This window comes from Lepus europaeus, chromosome 15 (assembly GCF_033115175.1).
Source record: "Lepus europaeus isolate LE1 chromosome 15, mLepTim1.pri, whole genome shotgun sequence".
Classification (NCBI taxonomy): domain Eukaryota; kingdom Metazoa; phylum Chordata; class Mammalia; order Lagomorpha; family Leporidae; genus Lepus; species Lepus europaeus.
In genome coordinates, this window is record NC_084841.1 from 28,198,905 (window position 1) to 28,216,376 (window position 17,472).

At 40.3% G+C, this 17,472-nt stretch overlaps 1 pseudogene; it reads right to left on the reverse strand.

Moving 5' to 3' along the window:
* Positions 1–11,689: 11,689 nt before the first annotated feature.
* Positions 11,690–13,429, reverse strand: LOC133774135 (heterogeneous nuclear ribonucleoprotein C-like; annotated as a pseudogene).
* Between the last annotated feature and the right edge of the window lie 4,043 nt (positions 13,430–17,472).

Genomic DNA, 17,472 nt, shown 5'->3' on the forward strand with positions numbered 1-17,472 from the left:
CATTCTTGCAAGTGAGCTAAAGAGGCACTTCACACAACAGGAAATATATATGGATGATATGCATTTGCAAATAGTCATAAAAATATTGTAAATCAGCATCATGTGATATTATCACATCTACTAGAATGACTAAGACTAAGATAACTAGAATAACCCAGGTAATAGAGCAATGGAAACTGTGATGTACAATGGGTGGAGGTGAGTGCAAACACTTCAGAAAGAAGTTTGGTAAAAATCAGCAATAGTGGGACATATATACATCTATGACCCCATAAGTAATACAAACACACCCTACCACACCATAAATGTGTAACCAGGTTCACCAATCATATATATAAATACTTATAGATATTATTAACATTATGTAAGGTAGCCCAAAATAAGACACCATCAAAATGTCCACCACAGTGCAAGGAAGAAACAAACTGTGGTAGATTCACATAATCAAATTGGATGCAGCACTGAAAATGAATGATTACAGCTGTAAATTATGTGAATAAACTTCACAAGCATAAGATTGCCCCCAAAAAGCTTTATGATTCCAATTATATAAGTTCAGTAAAATCAATGTTGCACTTTTATATTTAGGAGTTATTCTAAGATGGTAAAATCTAGGAAGTGATTACCAATAATTCTGAATGTTGGTTTATATAGAAGACACAGCAAAAGGGTCATAATTAAGAATGGATTGCAGAAGGCTTCTGGGATGCTGGTAATATTCTGTTTATTGATCATAGTCAATGGGTGTTTGTTTTTTGAACAATTTGTTCATTTTTTGCCTTATGCATCTTTGTATGTGTACTTTGTTTCAAAATAAATACAAAATTACCTTCAACGAACATTTATGGAATACCCAATGTTCCAAGCACTCTACTTGTATCTGTCTGCTCAGGTAGATACTAAGGCATAGACAGATATACACACTAGAAAGATCTACAATAGAAGCTGTACCAAAGTTGGTTTTTCCAAGGCACATTAGCAGTGAGCTGGATCTGAAGCAAGGAACTGGGGACTCGAACACAGGCTCTAATATGGGATGCTCGTGTTGCAGGCAGCATCTTGACCAGCAGCACCACTGGATCTAGGTTGAATGTTCTGGTTTTGTGTCTTCAGAAAACTTGAATAACCATAAATACATAAAGCAGAAGATAAAAATCATCTACATTTTCACCACTTAAGGGTGATCACTGGGGACAGAAAAGCTAAGGCAGTTTCTTCTGGTTTTTTTTTTTTAATTTAATGCATTTGTTCATCAGTCATTGGCCAAACAGCACTGTTCTATGAAGTAGGGATTCAGCAATAATAATAATAATGAAATCAGTTTGTATACTGTTGTCTGGGAGAAGGTGGGCAGGGAGAGCTGCAGACCTTATACACCTAAATCAGAAGTAGGAAACTTCTAGCTATTACAATGGTGTGAAGAAGGGAGAGCTAGTTTCTGCTGGTGGAGTCAAGGGTCAGCTTTGCCTTCACCTGTGGACACAGGCAAAGTCACCCTGGGCCAGCTGCATTTGCAATGAGATGTGAGGTATAAGGAGGCGGCCCTGAAAAGCTCTGGAGGAGAGCATCTCAGTGTACAGCACAGCGGATCCCCACAAAGGGACATATCTCAGTTCTGTTCTCACTCAACATATGCCTGAACATTGCTTTCCATGATCAATTAGCAAAACCATCCATTTTCTTGAGGCCTTATAGGATTTCTTTTCTTCTTTCTTTTTTTTATTGACAGGCAGAGTGGACAGTGAGAGAGAGATAGAGAGAGAAAGGTCTTCCTTTTCCGTTGGTTCACCCCCAATGGCTGCTACGGCCGGCACACCGCGCTGATCCGAAGACAGGAGCCAGGTGCTTCTCCCGTCTCCCATGCGGGTGTAGGGCCCAAGCACTTGGGCCATCCTCCACTGCCTTCCCGGGCCACAGCAGAAAGCTGGACTGAAAGAGGGGCAACCGGGACAGAATCTGGCGCCCCAACCGGGACTGGAACTTTGTTGGTAATGTTATATGAATTTCAAATTTGGGAAAGAAAGCCTCAGTTATATGAGCTGTAAGATTTTAGAGCATTTCAAGAGATTTTGTTTTTGTATTAGATTATTCTTAAATAGCCTGAACTGATGACATTCATTAACCAATTTTGTGTCACTCTCTTCATTTCAGTGGCATATTATGAGTTGCATGTTATCTTCACCCAAGAAAGTATTTCATGTCAAATCTGCAAACCTCACAGATAAATAAGCACACTGATCGATGAATTTATGATTGCATATTCCTGACAGAAAAATATTTCTACTTTGTTGTTGCTTTGAAGCATTGTATCTATTTTTAAGCTTTGCGCTATTTACATTTGGACATATTTCTCATAAGTAGCTTACATATGGATTTTAAACATATAATTAGCAATGTTTGCATTTTAAGTAATTATTTTTTGTATTTTGAATAACAGAGAGGCAGAGAAACATCTTTCATTCAATGATTCAGTCCCAAATGAATGCCATGGCTGAAGCCAGGAGCCAGGAGCTAGATCCAGATAGCCCACGTGGGTGGCAAGGACCCAACTACTTGAGCCAAGCTGTCATTGCTGTTCCCAGGATGCACAATCACAGAAAGCTGGGATCAGAAAGCAGAGCTGGGTCTGGAATCTAGACACTCTGATATGGGGTGCAGATGTCCCAAACAGCACTTTAATGCCAGCCGTAGTATCTGCATTTTAATACAGTGGTTTACTTACACTCAATTACAATAGAAATAATTGGCATCACCTCTGCTCTATTTCTCTTTGTTTTTCTTTTTATGTCCTTCAAGTTGCATTTACTTTATTTGTGTTTGTTTTCTTTTGTATGATTCTGGGTGGAAAATAAATAATACTTTCTTCTCTTGTAGTTGTGCTTAGTTTTCACAAACACACCGTCAAACCAATGTTATATTTCCATAAGTATTGATAGTAACTTTTCATTTTTCCTCTATAAAGTGGGAAGGAGTTTGGCATGGATTTGCCTTGTGCTGTCTTCTTTACAGTTCATTTCTCAGTATTACTCGTTTAATCTGGAGTTGTCAGGCAGCTTACATGTATCTGTGTTGTCTTGTAAGCATATAATCGTTATGTACGATTTGGTCCATGTCATAACCAGACTGCGGCTGACCTCGTGGGTGGCCCACTCTCATGCCTTGGAACTCACTCTGATGTACGTCTGTTGACTTCCGGATCTCTGCCAGACTGCATTTCTGAAGCCATAGCAGGGTGGTGGGGGGAAATTCTCTTTCCAGATTCTCTGCTGAAAATGGGGTGGAAACCACTCCTGTATCCCCAGCCAGTAACTGATGGTAGGCACTGAGGTATCAGTGTTGCAGCATTCCAGTCCTTCGTGTGTGCTATCGCCCCTGCCTGTGTTTCGCTTGGGTTGAACTATTTCCCCATGGCAATGAACTCCAGTCTCCTGTTAACTGGCTCAACAACCCACACTTTGGTGGCCATATTCCTTTTTTTTTTTCATATTCCTCCATATGTTTCCCAACATTCCAAATAATAACACTCATATGGCTCACGAAGTCTGGCCTGGGGAGCTATTTCTGGAGGTATTAAAAATCTAAACCCAGATTTAGAAAAAATGTTGGTACTTAACCCTATATTTTTAATTTATTTTAATGTTCAGTGATGGACTTTATTTTTTTTTTAAGATTTGTTTATTTATTTGAAAGTCAGAGTGACACAAAGAGAGAAGGAGAGGCAGAGAGAGAGAGAGGTCTTCCATCAGCTGGTTCACTCCCCAATTGGCCACAACAGCCGGAGCTGAGCCGATCCAAAGCCAGGAGCCAGGAGCTTCTTCCTGGTCTCCCACGTGGGTGCAGGGGTCCAAGGATTTGGGCCATCCTCCACTGCTTTCCCAGGCCATAGCAGAGAGCTGGATCAGAAAAGCAACAGCTGGGTCTCGAACCAGCGCCCATATGGGATGCCAGCACTTCAGGCCAGGGTGTTTACCTGCTGTGCCACAGTACCAGCCCCTCAGTGGTGGGCTTTAAATGCAACAGTTTTCACACTATTTATTTCTTGATGCTGGCTAGTTTCTTAACTAGAGTACATTTCAAATAGGCTCCTCCCACCCCCACCCCAACGAATATTTGCTGGGCGGACGTTTTTGGTGGTGATGTTACTTGAGGGCGTTTGAATGATTTCTCTTTCTCTGGTAGACAGCAATTTAGGGAGCAATGACCTAGCCTTTTCCCATAAATATCTAAAACCATGTTCTGGAATAATCTATTTTTTAGTGTTTAAAGTCATATAAAGTCAGGGAATTTTTATTCTCCTATAGGCAACCTATTTTATCTATTTCTTTTTGTACTTGGGTGGATATAGGAATGTTTTTCTTTAGTGTTAAAAAGTTTCCAGTATTCCTCTAAGCGTGGATCTATTCCATTTATTTTTAAATGGAACTATGTGTGGCTTTTTATTGCTTTTTTTATTAAACTTTTATTTAATGAATATAAATTTCCAAAGTATAGCTTATGGGTTACAATGGCTTCCCCCCTCCCATAACTTCCCTCCCGCCCGCAACCCTCCCCTTTCCCACTCCCTTTCCCCTTCCATTCATGTTAAGATTCATTTTCAATTCTCTTTATATACAGAAGATCAGTTTAGTATATATTAGGTAAAGATTTCAACATTTTGCCCATATAGCAACATAAAGTGAAAAAACTACCATTGGATTACTAAGTATAGCATTAAATAGCAATGTACAGCACATTAAAGACAGAGATCCTACATAATTTTTTTTCAAATTAATTAATTTTCTATGCCATTTCAGACAGTGAAGTTGATGGTAATTTCTAGTTTGCTCTTCTCTTCCCTGGATTCTGAAATTCTTTATGGAGAGGTGGTTTATTTTTACCCTCATTTTCATGACCACATGAGAGGGAGTCTTTTGGGACTGGCTGACCTGCTACAGAGCTGGGTTCAGGGTGGGCCATTGTGCAGGTCCAAGTTCAAGGTGAGCATGTGCCAGCGCGCTTGAAGTCGTGGGCCTGCCTCTTGCAGCATACTCACACGCTGGACTAGGTTCTCTGCTGCCCACCATGAAGACAGCACCTGGGGCCCGCATCCCCTAGGTCCCGGCAGTCAGGCTGGTGGGACGCATGTGCTTTGCTAGCAAGAACCCCACAGGAACCTGAGTGAATGTGAGGCTTTGCCATCTCCCCACTGGTAGCTCCACACTTGAGACTGCACATTACCAACAATGAAAACACCTGACAGACACAGAGAGGGGCCACCGCAGGTGAAAGGAAAGAAGCCCTTTCTACTGCTGTTTGGAACAAGGAGCGCGGCCCCCACCTTCGCATTTTCATCCTGTATTGAGCCCTGCAAAATTTGCTGCTTGCCCTCGTTGGCCATCACATAACCACAGACGGTCTGTGCCCCATCATGTCTTTTGCAATGCCAATCTTAAATCAGTTTCTGCAGAAAATATCCCCTGGGTTAATACATCTGCTGATTGCACGCTCCTTGGGTGCCACCTTCTCTTACCCAGCTTGCTTCTCCCTGACAGCTGACTGAGTCTTTCTGTCCTTCCCTCCATCCTCTCCTAGGAGTCTATATGCCAAAGACGCTCTCTGTGGATTAAAGAAGCAAAGATGAGCAAATCCGGAAATGAGAGAAGAAACCTATGGAAGAAGCAGGCAGGGTCCACCTTGTCACTGCAGAGGGTCCTTGGCGTACTGGTCCTCAATTTTGGTAGCTCTTCTCATTGGGGCAGGGGACGTTTATTTAGTGTGCATTCAGAAAGTGTTTTGCATAGGAAATTTAGACAGTGGACTCACTCTGTAAAAATAGATTCATCTATTGAAATGTTGTATTAAATCCTTTTTAATTTCCCTAGTCCTATATTCTGATGTGAAAATGTTTTCTAATAAGCACTTTAAGCCAATAAATTTCTTTTTTCAAACTTTTATTTAATGAATGTAAATTTCCAAAGTACAGATTATAGATTACAATGGCTTCCCCCCCATAACTTCCCTCCCACCCACAACCCTCCCCTTTCCCGCTCCCACTCCCCTTCTATTCACATCAAGATTCATTTTCAATTCTCTTTATATACAGAAGATCAATTTAGTATATATTAAGATTTCAACAGTTTGCACCCACATAGAAACACAAAGTGAACAATACTGTTTGAGTACAAGTTATAGTATTAAATCACAATGTACAGTACATTAAGGACAGAGATCCTACATGAGGAGTAAGTGCACAGTGACTCCTGTTGTTGACTTAACAAATTGACACTCTTGTTTATGGCATCAGTAATCACCCTAGGCTCTTGTCATGAGTTGCCAAGGCTATGGAAGCCTTTTGAGTTCACCATCTCTGATCATATTTAGATGAGGTCATAGTCAAAGTGGAAGTTCTCTCCTCTCTTCAGAGAAAGGTACCTTTCTCCTCCCTTCAGAGAAAGGTACCTCCTTCTTTGATGACCTGTTCTTTCCACTGGGATCTCACTCACGGAGATCTTTCATTTAGGTCATTTTTTTTTTTTTTTTTTTTTGCCAGAGTATCTTGGCTTTCCATGCCCGAAATACTCTCATGGGCTTTTCAGCCAGATCCAAATGCCTTAAGGGCCAATTCTGAGGCCAGAGTGCTGTTGAGGACATCTGCCATTCTGTGAGTCTGCTGTGTATCCTGCTTCCCATGTTGGATTGTTCTCTCCCTTTTTTATTCTATCGGTTAGTATTTTCAGACACTAGTCTTGTTTATGTGATCCCTTTGAGTCTTAGTCCTATCATTATGTTCAATTGTGAACAGAAATTGATCAAATGGACTAGTGAGATGGCATTGGTACATGCCACCTTGATGGGATTCAATTGGAATCCCCTGGTATGTTTCTAAATCTACCGTTTGGGGCAAGTCAGCTTGAGCATGTCCCAAATTGTATGTCTCCGCCCTCTCTTATTCCCAGTCTTATATTTAACTTGGATCACTTTTCAGTTAAGTTCCAACACTTAAGAATAACTGTGTATTAATTACAGAATTCAACCAATAGTATTAAGTAGAACAAACAACAAAAATACTAAGAGGGATAACGTATTAAGTTGTTCATCAACAGTCAGGGCAAGGGCTGATCAAGTCTCCGTTTCTCATAGTGTTCATTTCACTTTAACAGGTTTCCTTTATGGTGCTCTGTTAGTTGTCACCGATCAGGGAGAACATATGATATTTGTCCTTTTGGGACTGGCTTATTTCACTCAGCATGATGTTTTCCAGATTCCTCCATTTTGTTGCAAATGACCGGATTTCATTGTTTTGACTGCTGTGTAGTATTCTATAGAGTACATATCCCATAATTTCTTTATCCAGTGTACTTTTGATGGGCATTTAGATTGATTTCAGGTCTTAGCTATTGTGAATTGAGCTGCAATAAACATTAAGGTGCGGACAGCTTTTGTGTTTGACAACTTAATTTCCTTTGGGTAAATTCCAAGGAGTGAAATGGCTGGATTGAATGGTAGGGTTATATTCAGGTTTCTGAGGAATCTCCAGACTGACTTCCATAGAGGCTTAACCAGTTTGCATTCCCACCAACAGTAGATTAGTGTCCCTTTTTCCCCACATCCTCGCCAGCATCTGTTGTTGGTAGATTTCTGTATGCGAGTCATTCTAACCGGGATGAGTTGAAACCTCATTGCGGTTTTGATTTGCATTTCCCTGATTGCTAGTGATCCTGAACATTTTTTCATGTGCCTGTTGGCCATTTGGATTTCATCTTTGGAAAAATGTCTTTTGAGGTCCTTGGCCCATCTCTTAAGTGGGTTGTTTGTTTTGATGTTGTGGAGTTTATTGATCTCTTTGTAGATTCTGATTATTAATCCTTTATCTGTAGCATAGTTTGCAAATATTTTTTCTCATTCTGTCGGTTGCCTCTTCATTCTCCTGACTTTATCTTTTGCAGTACAAAAACTTCTCAATTTGATACAATCCCAATAGTTAATTTTGGCTTTGACTGCCTGCACCTCCAGGGTCTTTTCCAGGAAGTCTTTGCCGGTGCCAGTATCTTGCAGGGTTTCTTCAAGGCTCTCTAATAATTTGATGGTGTCGGGTCATAGATTTAGGCCTTTTTTTTTTTTTTTTTGACAGGCAGTTTTCCTGGCACCATTTATTGAATAGACTGTCCTTGCTCCAGGAATTGGTTTTGGATCCTTGATCAAATATAAGTTGGCTGTAGATGTTTGGGTTGATTTCTGGTGTTTCTATTCTGTTCCATTGGTCTATCCATCTGTTTCTGTACCAGTACCATGCTGTTTTGATTACAACTGCCCTGTAGTATGTCCTGAAGTCTGGTATTGTGATGCCTCCGACTTTGTTTTGTTGATCAAAATTGCTTTAGCTAGTCAAGGTTTCCTGTGTCTCCATATGAATTTCAGCATCATTTTTTTCTAGATCTTAGAAGAATGTCTTTGGTATTTTGATTGGTATCACATTGAATCTATAAATGGCTTTTGGGAGAATGGACATTTTGATGATATTGATTCTTCCAATCCATGAGCATGGAAGATTTTTCCATTTTTTGGTATCCTCTTCTATTTCTTTCTTTAAGATTTTGTAATTTTCATCGTAGAGATATTTAACGTCCTTGGTTAAGTTTATTCCAAGGTATTTGATTGTTTTTGTAGCTATTGTGAATGGGATTGATCTTAGAAGTTCTTCCTCAGCCATGGCATTGCCTGTGTATACAAAGGCTGTTGATTTTTGTGCATTGATTTTATATCCTGCTACTTTGCCAAACTCTTCGATGAGTTCCAGCAGTCTCTTAGTAGAGTTCTTTGGGTCCCCTAAATAAAGAATCATATCATCTGCAAAGAGGGATAGTTTGAGTTCTTCCTTCCCGATTTGTATCCCTTTAATTTCTTTTTGTTGTCTGATGGCTCTGGCTAACACTCCAGAACTATGTTGAATAGCAGTGGTGAGAGTGGGCATCCCTGTCTGGTACCAGATCTCAGTGGAAATGCTTCCAACTTTTCCCCATTCAATAGGATGCTGGTCATGGGTTTTTCATAAATTGCTTTGATTATATTGAGGAATGTTCCTTCCATACCCAATTTGCTTTGGGTTTTCATCATGAAAGGGTGTTGTATTTTATCAAATACTTTCTCTGCATCTATTGAGATAATCATATGGTTTTTCTTCTGCAGTCTGTTAATGTGGTATATCACATTGATTGATTTGCGAACATTGAACCATCCCTGCATACCAGGGATAAATCCCACTTGGTCTGAGTGGATGATTTTTCTAATGTGTTGTTGCATTCTATGGCCAATAGATTTCTATGATTTTTATTCCTCTGAATTGGTAGCCATCCATAGTCTATAACTATGCAAATTTTTTTGTAGTTCCAAGTCCAAAGAATTTCTCTTTGCCTTGACAAAAGATTTCATTTCTATAGTACCCTTATTCAACGGAATTTTTACAAGTTCTGCTTTAAAGACATTCATCTGTATTTTATAGGTGTATAGTATTACTGTATTTGAATATGTGTAATATGGCCAGTTAATCTTTCCAGTGTGAACCTGGGCATGCATAATCCATGGCTGATAGAGTATTTTTCTTCTAGATTTGTTTTCAATCTTTTTTTTTTTTTTTTTGACAAGCAGAGTTAGAGAGAGAAAGAAAGATCTTCCTTTTCCGTTGGTTCACCTCCCAGATGGCTGCCACGGCCAGCACGCTGCACCGATCCGACACCAGGAGCCAGGTGCTTCCTTCTGGTCTCCCAAACGGGTGCAGGGCCCAATGACTTGGGCCATCTTCCACTGCACTCCCAGGCCACAGCAGAGAGCTGGACTTGAAGAAGAGCAACCGGGACAGAATCCAGGGCTCCAACCGGGACTAGAACCTGGGGTGCAGGCGCTGCAGGCAGAGGATTAGCCAAGTGAGCCGCGGTGCTGGCCTGTTTTCAATCTTATTTCTAAATAATGTGAGTTTCTCTGTGGCTAAATGACCTAACAATTGTTTTCCTATGATAAATCAAAAAAGAGCTTGGTTCATTTAGCTGAGTGGCTGTACTCATGACCCAACTTTCATTTGATACTATTTTCATCTTCAGCTCTCAAATGGGTCAGCTGCTTGAAATTAAGCTACTCTCACTTCTCACATAATTGCTGAAGCAATATAACACATTAGCATCAGAGAAGCTCTCATACTAAGTGGATTTTAATGTATTTGTGTTTCATCTATGGATGAGGACCGAGAGATGACCAGGAAAGTGATCCAAGTACTCGCATTTATTATGACTGAACTTCATAGCATTGTTTGCCTTATTTTGATCTTTTATCCACTGGAATTTTCCAGTGCCACAGAACTGCCAGATATGTAGCATAATGACTGTCTCAGTAGTAGATAGATTTGTGGCTAGAATTGTAGCGATTTAAAGTGCATTTATGCTTATTAAGCATCCATCTAGTGTTTTGCAATCTTTAAAAATCAACCATGCAGTAATATCATCAGCAATTTATACCTTAGTTAACATAGCAAAATCAGAAGCCCAAAGATGGATAAATATGCTCATTTGCCAAGAAAATTGTTAGTTAACTTATGGTCCTAGCTTGCCAAATATTACTTGCAAAACCATTCTTCTAGAAAGAATTCCAAAAAAGCATTTAATGAAAATGTGGAAATATTATATATTCATCTGCACTTCTAAATGCTGTTTTTTAACTGCATTTAAAATAAAAAACTCTTTAAAACTGGATATTTACTTCCTTTTAAACTGTTTCCACTCTTGAATCCTTAGTAACTAGAATGTTTGGCATGTGTATAAGTCCATTTTCTGTTACTAAAACACAATACCACAGACTGGGTCAGTTATAACGAACAGAGGTTTATTTTGGCTCATTCAGTTATGGAAGTCCAAGAGCAAGGTGTTGGCACCCACTGGGCATTTGCTGATGGCCTTCTTGTTGGCAGAATCCAGGGCGTAACGTGGCAAGAGACATGGAGTATGTGAGAGATCCAGCCAAAGTGCTTTTCTAGGCAGACCCACTTTCAAGATAACCCATTCACCTACTAACCCATTGTTTATTTATCCATCACCATATTAATCCATGCATGAACGGGCAGAGGTCTGATTACTTTCTTGTGGATCTCCTGTGGTCTCACCTGGTAATGTCTTACAATGGGAATTAAATTTCAACATGAATTTCAGATGGGATGAACCACATTCAAACCACAGTACCATGTAACATTTTTCTTATAATATAAAATAACTTATAAAGTATTTTCATGTAAGCCAGCTTTATCCTCACACAGTCATATCAACAGATGGATGTGTTTTTAATCTCTAAAAGTCAGCATCAGAGCAGCTAAGTTATTTATCCAAGGCCACATAAAGGAATTAGAGCAGAAACTGAGACTTCATCAATCCAGCTTTTTCACTTCCTAGCCTGCAGCTTTTCTACTGCCTCTCAGTAGAAAAAACAAATTGCACTATATTCTCCATGGCACAGGGGCAGCTCATGCATTTAGGTGGAATAATTCTTCACAGTCTTCGGACTGGTGAACAATGAACCATGAGAGCTAATCCTACAGGGTATGTAGTCCATAATCTTAGAGCTACTTTTTAAAAAATAAATTATTTTTAAAGATGTATTTATTTATTTATTTATTTTCTCCAAATTCCTGGTTTAATAAGGACTTGTTTATTTTGAGAAAAAAGGTCCCAACATCAGGCTATTCACAAAAATAACCCACAGTATCAACTTTAGAAAACAAATATTAAGACTATTGCACTACTTTTTTTCTAGAGGATGCATTTGACATGCCAACTCTCACTCACAAAATACATTGTTACAGTTGTGTTGAACAGCCCCACACAGCACTCCTATGTGGGGTAGCACACACTTCTAACTCAAAGCCGCTGGCAGGTGCTACTCAACTAAATGAGATGGCTTTTGCAGTTAGGGAAGCAACTACTGAGCTCATGAATGGGAAGAACTGTGCTCCCTGCCTTAACAAGAGATTATTTTGGAGACAGCTGATAAAAACCATACATCCTTTTTATTGTTAAGTCATAAAGAGGCATCAAAATTAAAAGCAAAAATTACAGGGCAAGACTTAACAAAACTACTAGGGGCATCAGAGGAAGTGAAAATGGGACTAGGCGCAGGGCAATATGAATTAATGAACATGGGAAGGACAAGGATGGGGCGAACAGTGAGCATGTGCTGAAGATACTAGGGGAGAGGCTCTGGTGAAAATGTTGATCTTAGACAAGCGCCTAGGTAAAGAAATAATGGGATAAGATTCCTAAACCCCACTATGTGCTTAAGAGTCATCCTCGCCATTGGCGTTGTCTCTGTTATCCTCTCCTTCCTCAGCTTCTTTTTCATCATCCTTGATCAGCTCCAGCTGGTCATCCCCCAGCTTCATTGTCATCATCATCCAGCAGGTCCCCCTCCTCAGCAGAGTCATCTGCACGCCCCTCAGACTCCAGCTTCACATTAGTCTCCTCTGTCTTCTGGGAGCTGCTGCTCTGCTCCTCTTCTGACTTAGCATTCTTCATCTCTACTCCTTGTTTGCTCTGCGCCTTTTCAATTTTTTCCAGGCTTTCCAGCAGAGAATCCACTTTTTGTTTAATCTGGGTCAACTCCTTCTTAATGGCCTGGAGGTCATCTCCTTTCAACTTTCCAGACTTGGAAGAAGATCCTCGTTGTCCACTCTTAGAATTGAAACTTTTCCCCCTTCTTGAGGTGTTTCCTGATACACGCTGGTGTTTAGAGGGCACTACAGTCCGAGCAATAGGAGGAGGAGGAGGAACACGTGCTGGGTAGCTGTACATCCTGTCATCATAATCCCGTTGAAAGTCATAGTCCAAGTCAAAAGAGGAGCCGTACATCTCCGCTGCAGATCGTTTCACACCTGCTTTTCCTCGGTTCACTTTTGGCTCTGCAGCCAGATTAATATCTAAAACCTGGCCAGCAATCATTCTGCCATCCTCTCCTGCTGCTGCAGCTCGGGCATTTCTCTCATTAACACACTGAACAAAGGCAAAGCCCTTGTGAACAGAGCAGCCCCAGTTTTGCCATACTTCGAGAAGATTGCCTCTACATCAGACTTCTTGACCACAAGAGTGTTGAGATTCCCAATGAACACACGGGAGTTCATGGAGCGAGGATCTGTCTTGTTGGTAACATTGCTTGCCATTGTGTTTGATGCTAGGGTCTTCACAAAGCTGAAAAACATCCCCCTGGAAGGGTGTACATCTGTTCCGAAGGCCCCCCTGGCTCCAGGTCATCCTGGCTGCTGCTGCTCCAGGCTGGGCATCCATGTTGCTGCAGCTTGTGGTTTGTGAGGGGTAGTGTACAGGAAAAGCAGGATGGGATTTCAAGGGAAACAGGAGGAAGATGGCTTTCTGGGAAAATGCCATCACCATAGGTGTTAAGTAGTACCACACACATTTTATTGCAGCACACTTTTAAAATTTAACAAATGAAAGATTAAAAATAAAAAAATAAAAAAATTAAAAAATTAAAAATACAGGTGTTCAGTGATGCTCTAAAACAGTTAAGTTAAAGATCAGGAAAAATAAGGTCACAGACTTAACAGCCAGTAAAATTATTTCCAGTGTAGGGAAGGGGTTGTGGGCAAGGGTGGGGCTGGGAGAGAAAAGGTTTAGGTGAACAATCCACTTAAAAATGCTAATGCCTTCACTTTCTCTCCCAAGATGCAAAACTCCAAAGTCAATCAGGAGGTCAGAGAAATTCTTATAAACATTCAGAAAAACTCGATTTTAATCCGGTTAAAAATCATCAGTGTCATTATCATCATCATCACCACCATCATAAGTATAATAATAAATAGTGACTAGTAACAACAATAAAAAGGAAATCAGTGGAAAGTCAGGAAAAATGTAAAAAAAAATTGGAATAACTTACTGTAGCTGAAGATCAAAAAAAATCTCACTGTAAAAAAACAAAAATAAAAATAGCCCAGATTAGAAAAATGGGAGGTGCAAAAATATCAAGTCAGTAAAGTTCATTTCTTTTCTCTTTCTGAAGCAGTTTCCATAAAAACTGCAAGGGTAAAGTTCTCAGTAGCAGACAAGCAAAGCCCTTTCCACATCATCAATCAATCTTAAAAATACACAAGGAAGTAGAGAGGTCAGTTTATGAGAGACTAAAAGGCTCCTCCTCCTCTAACCCAACTGCTGCAGAAAAAATACAAATAGAAATTTAAAAATTACATCTTAAATCCAGGTCCCGTTTTGGAAACAATTAAAAAAAAATCTGTAAAATTTGCTGTAGTGCACATCAAGTTGCATTATGTTTAAAATGTCTTTATAAAATCAGTTTTGGAATGGGAATGTGTGTGTTCTGGAAGGGTGGGGAAGGAAGGTTAAACATCAAAGCTGAGCTCCAGTGAGTAGGGATGGGGTTCGCCTTGCTGCCCTCAAGCAAAGTTCCACTAACTTATAAATTTCAAGTGATTTGTAAGCAGGAGAGGGAGGGAGAAGAGATTCGACTCTGAATCTTCCACTCCCGAGTTCTACCTGGAGAGGCCGACCGCTGCTCGAGGTAGGCAACAAGGCCACAACCACACCGTCTTCGTCTCTGCACAAAATGGCCCCCGAGTCTCCTCTGCCCAATTTATTTATTTATTTTAAAGTCAGAGTTACACAGAGAGAGAAGGAGAGGGAAAGAGAGAGGGAGGTCTTCCATCCGCTTGTTCACTCCCCAATTGGCCAGAACGGCTGAAACGGTGTTAATCCGAATCCAGGAGCCAGGAGCTTCTTCTGGGTCTCCCATGCGGGTGCATGGGTCCAAGGACTTGGGCCATCTTCCACTGCTTTCCCAGGCCACAGCAGAGAGCTGGATTGGAAGAGGAGCAGCTGGGACTTGAACTGGCGCCATATGGGATGCTGGCACTGCAGGCAGCGGCTTCACCCACTACACCACAGTGCTAGCCCCTAAAAATAAATTATTTAGTTATCTACTTATTCATTTAAAAAGGAGAGAGAGAGAGAGAGAGAGAGAGAGAGAGAATCTTCCATCCACTGATTTACTCCTCAAACTGGAATTCATTCTGGATCTCTCACTTGGGTAGCAGGAACCCTAGTACTTGAGCTATCACTTCCTGCCTCCCAGGGTGCATGTTAGCAGTAAGCAGGATCAGAAGCTGAGCTGGGACTTGAATCCTAGGTCTCTGATATGAAATACAAACATCCCAAATAACGTCTTAGCTGTTGCTTCAAAAGTCCTCTAAGAACCATTTTTTATTCTTCAATTTCCTTCACCTTGTTTCTTAGTTTGTTTTTTCTTTGTTTGATGCTATCACAGAATACCACAGATTGAGTAATTTTTAATGAACAGAAATTAATTTTCCACAGTCCTGTAGGTTGGAAAGTTCAAGGCCAAAGGGCTGACATCTGCTGAGTGCCTTCTTGTTGCATCATCCCATCGCAGAAGGCAAGTGAGTATAGCAAGAGGACACTGGACTTTTCCTTTAATGAAGAACCTATTCCCTTGATAACTGCATTAATCTTTGGATGACGATGGTACTTCCATATCCTGAACCCCTTTCACTAAGCTCTATGTCACAAAACACTTGCTTTGGAAATCAAGTTTCTAAGACATGAACTATGGAGGACACATTCAAACCATACTACCATTCATACTCAAACAATTAACCAACTTAATTCAATCTCATAAACAATTTATAAACTTTAGCAATAATAACCTTCCTACCATGACCTATGGCCTGTCCTAATTCAGGTCCTCTTCAGGTTCTTGTAGGACCAGATCAACGATCTCCCTACCTTTCATGTCTCACCTACCCTTACCCTGCATTCAATATATTTTGCTAAATATTAAGCATCTACTATTTACCAATTACTAGAGTAGGTAATAGGAAATCAGAGGTGAATGTGAAACAACCCTGACTCTTTACAAGGATTTCATTGCCTAAAAGGAAAAACGAACATACAAGTAGGTTATTTTAACGTAGGTGTAAGTGCAATGACAAAATTCCAGTGCCACAGGAATATGGAGGGCAACTTAAAATTGCTACCAAAGATTTCTTCCTAAAATGTATATTTGATCTGAAAAATCATTCAGTTGCCTACCACAGTAATTAAAAACACAAATGCATACATGTGAAGTAGACAAATATAATACAGTAGGGAATTGTGAGGATTTTGAAAATTTTTATGGACAGCAGAGTAAATGGCCAGACTAAAAGGACAGCCACTGTTTAGCTCTAGCCAATTATGGCCAAGTGAGACCCATTGTGACTAAATCATGTTTTATTTTTCTTACGAGAAACTGGAAATCTAGAATTTTATTGTATCTTTGTCTCTCAATTTTTAAAATATTTTTAATTTTTGTAATTCAAATTACAAATTATAATAATAACAACCTTAATTCACAGAAAAAACACTATGAAACCAACTGAAACACATCTGTGGACTTCCAGTTAGTGACCTTTTGGCTTATGAAACAGTCAAAACTTTTTAGTAAGACATCCAAGACTTTGCATAATCTGGGCTGTACCTACTTTTCCCTTTATACTTCCAGGTCACCACACACCAAGCACACTGTGCTTTCTGGAATATGCTCTCCATTCTCATGCTGAAAGTCCTTGCTAAAATTCTGCAATGCCCCTTTTCCTTCCTTCCTCAACTTGATGAATTTCATCCCTCCTTGAGACTCCGTGTCTGTCAACCACTACATAAAACATTTTATATGCTCAAGGGAAAACTAACTTTTCTCCTTTATGTCCCTAGGACATTTTACTGATACTACCAATAGGGGATTTTTTCTTTTAAAGATTTATTTATTTAAGAGGCACAGTCAACAAAGAGCTAGGGACAGACAGAGACAGAGAGATCTTCCATCCACTGGTTCAATTCCTGAATGGCTGCAACGGCAAGACAGAAGCCAGGAGCTAGGAGGTTCTTCCAGATCGCCCATGTAGGTGCAGGGGCACAAGCACTTGGACCATCCACCACTGCTTTCCCAGATGCATTAGCAGGGAGCTGGATTGGAAGTGCAGCAGCCAGGACCCGAACTGGTGCCCATATGGAATGCTGGTGCTACAGACGTGGCTCAACCTGCTACACCACAGCTCCTGGTATCATTTTTATAGACTGGAAAATGGTCCACGTGGGAGATCTGGGTTTCATTACCAATACTGCCTTTGGCTTCAGCCAGAACCATTGGAGGCACCGGGGAGTGAATCTGCAGATAGAGACTCCGCATATATGTGTGAGTGTGTGTATATATATACATATATATATATACACATTATACATATGTATATATACAATATACATTATATATATATGCCTCTTAAATAAGTACAAAATTTTGTAATGAAATGAAAATTACAGGGGCCATCTCTGTGGCATAGCGGGTAAAGCCGCTGCCTGCAGTGCTGGCATCCCATATGGGCACTGCTTTGAGTCCCAGCTGCCCCATTTCCAAACCAGCTCTCTGTTATGGCCTGGGAAA